This window comes from Branchiostoma belcheri, unplaced genomic scaffold, assembly GCF_001625305.1.
Source record: "Branchiostoma belcheri isolate BF01 breed outbred unplaced genomic scaffold, Haploidv18h27 scaffold45, whole genome shotgun sequence".
Lineage (NCBI taxonomy): Eukaryota > Metazoa > Chordata > Leptocardii > Amphioxiformes > Branchiostomatidae > Branchiostoma > Branchiostoma belcheri.
The window spans coordinates 1601304-1604773 of NW_017804076.1; positions in this window are offsets into that span (position 1 = coordinate 1601304).

Genomic DNA, 3470 nt, shown 5'->3' on the forward strand with positions numbered 1-3470 from the left:
AGTCCAGGGTTTTGGAGGAGGCTGGAATCCAGGGTTTTGGAGGAGGCTGGAATCCAGGGTTTTGGAGGAGGCTGGAATCCAGCCTTGTTAGCTTCCAATTGGCAATTGTACATAGTGGCTGCTGGGAACATGGCTGAATTCTTTTATCTGTTTATTTTTGAAGATTTACCACATTTGTGGAAGGATTTACATAACAGGTGACTATCACCTCTTCAGGATGTCAAACCTGAGACCAGGCTGTAAGGTTTGAACCACTCACACCGGGAAGGTCCCATACTATTTTCGATAAGTGTGTTGGGTTCTTTAACGTGCTCTCCCCAAACACGGGGCCTCCATTTAACGCCCATCCGACGGACGTCCCTAACCAAAGCTAGGTACTCATTTACACGTACACCTGAGTGAAGTGAGGAAAGTCGTGTTAAGTGTCCTTCCCAAGGGCCCAAGATCGGTGTCATCGGGAAGGATTCGAACCCGGAACCCCTTGGCAGATAGATCTTGCACTACACGTGTCCTATGTCCACGTGTCGTAGGTTGTTTTCCATCTTTTCGCCGGAACCTTACTAATCGCCATGTAAAGTGTGTATCAATTAAGAACGTGCACGTGGACTTTAGATGCGACCAAGAAGGCCTAATTGCCATTAAAAACGACCAATTGTCTCATTAGCAATGGTAACTTCAGCGGAGTCCCAAACCACTTACTAGTTAAAGTTATCATGTTTAATCATCATATGGTTGTTAGAGTAATTATTTTGGTACGCACAGCGCCGTTACACAAACAAGTGTTCTGAGAAATACGCCGACATCCCTCTGTCTGTATGCCCATATAAGGCATGGTTATGTGATTGCTTGTGGTGGGTGGTTGAGTGGAAACGAACACGAGAGTGCAAGATCAAGGAAAGGCCAGGAAGTCAATTTAAAGGCTGCCTTTTCGCCTTTTCTTTGATCCACCACTCGAAGTGTCCACTTTCCGCCATAAGAATTGCATCTGTAGTGATTATGAGAACATCTGCCACCTTGAGGACATGTATTTTGGTTTAAAGGCTGACTTTTCTTTGATCCATCACTCCAAGTGTCCACTTTCCGCCATAGGAATTGCATCTGTCGTGATTATGATCACATCTGCTACCTTGAGGACATGTATTTTGGTAGCTCAGTCTGGATACTTGAATTGGTTTCATAACTACAAAAAAGTCATGGCCGAAGAAACTTTTTTTTTTCAATATCTAAGACTGTAACACGTTTGCTCGCGATCGCCGCTAAACTGTACGAGTTTAATGTTGTCGTGGGTCTTTGGGATGAAGTTTTGACAGAATCAAACTTGACCATAGCCTGGAGCCCAGTCTTGTTAGCCTTAGCAAGGCTGGGATCCAGGCTACTGTAGATATTAAAGCAATTTCAGGGTGGCAAAACAAACAAAAATATCTGGATGGGGAAATCTGTCTGATATTGACATTTACTGCCATTTCTTAGCACGTTTTCGTCATCATTTTTAAAAGTTCATACTTGAATAGTTTAATACAGACCCAAAACAAACTACAAACAACTAAGACTTTTACATCCCCATACAATAATTCATTCAAGATTCTTTTCAACTTATACCAAATGTTCCAACAGTACAGTGTGGCTGACTCATATCCGGCCTTTCTAGACACAGCCTCGTCATCGTGACTAGATAGTGACGCAGATGTGACGTAGGCGCACTTAAGACGACATCCGCTGTAACTCCTTATTAGGAGATGAGCAGACACACAGTTTTTGTGCGTGGGACAATGGTGGGGTAGGAATGAAGCAAACAATTAAAGAAACGACACCAAATTTTTAAAACCGAATTGTGAAATAAATTCTTTGAAAGAGTCTTCGTGTGATTGTAATTTACTTGCAACATATTTGTTCAGTTATCTAACATGTCTGACATTTATAGTTGGCGCCCACACGTGGCGTACTCAATTTGTGGTGCCACCTAAAACTACCAGAATGTAAACAAATATGGTCGATAGCTGCGTTTCCATCTTTTTAAAGAGAAAGAAGTGGAGATGCCAAAATCCCAAAACACACTCGTAAGAGTCATATTTTGATATCTCATCTTCCTAAATGACTCCTATGTTCAACGGAATAGGGTTGATTCAACTTTTTACAGAAATGACCAGAAAATCTATTTTTCTATCATCCTAATGTCACATAATGCAGCTTTAAGCAAGAAAAGGTTTTCTGTTAATTGTTGATATTATGAAAACGTTTGAGTCCCATGAAACGGTTGTACTTACTCCGTGCAGGTTCGCAGGTCCCGGATGGAGGCGGTCCACCAATGAAAATGTTGCAGAAGTCCCCGGTGCATGGCGGGATAACACAGGTCAGTCCTGTACCACAACTACAGACATGAAATGTTTGATAACTTATTAATCAGCAAGTTAGTTAGCAAGTTCTTTTGACCTCCTCTAGCTTCTTGGTAATTCTATAAATGTAAGTGGCTGTATGATTAGTTAGAGTTGGTTTATGAAAGACTGTAAGGAAAATGAATTTCTCTCTATTCAAATATCTAATTAAAATGTACCTTGTCTTCTACTTATACTAAACTATAAATAACTAGAAATGTAACATTCGCAAAAGCAAATGCATAATGTTAACCTTCGCATATGGTCTGCTCTGTTAATTCTTACTCAAACACATTCATATATATGGTCAGACAGGAGTCTAAATCCCTCCTGCTATAAAATTGCAACATGATGTAACCCAACACTAGTTACCATGGAAACAGACGTCTGGTTCAGGTCATTGACTTTGTTTGGAAGTAAAACAATATGCTTTCCTTAGGTTAACATGATAACCATGGCACTGTACATGTATACGCACAGGTATACGATAATGTAAACGAGATCGATATACATGGTACTCTATCAGCGGGTTGTAGCCTTTCAAAGTGTAATGCCAAGTTAATGCCATAACCATGGTAAGGTCATAACCTCTATCTTCGGTGTCTGGTGCTGGTATTTTAGGATATCTGACAGATGTAGAGGGGATATACATATACAGTCCTGTGACTTTTAGTAAAACCCACCACTTGATTTGATTATAATTAGATTGATCACGTCTGTGATATAATATTAGCGAAGATGCCACATTCTACCAGCCAGGATGCTATCTTAGGAATCTCTTGTATATTGCATGTCTCCAGATCAATTAAGGTCCAGACGACTGTCTCTAATTGCTGTAGACGACGATTATGAAGAATTATGGAAAGTAGAGATCAGAATGTACAAGTTTGTACTTAAAGAAGCGTTTAGTGTCTTGAGAAAATATGGCTCAGTAACATTGATCAGTTAGGTGACTGTATAGTTGTAGAGTTTAAACTTTATTCCAACACAAGACAGGAACTTACCATGCATTTTCAGTCATTCCTGACAACCTTTGTCAGATGAATGATCCACTGTGCTGAATTCCCGGAAGCCGGAAGCGTGATGACGTCAGGAGTG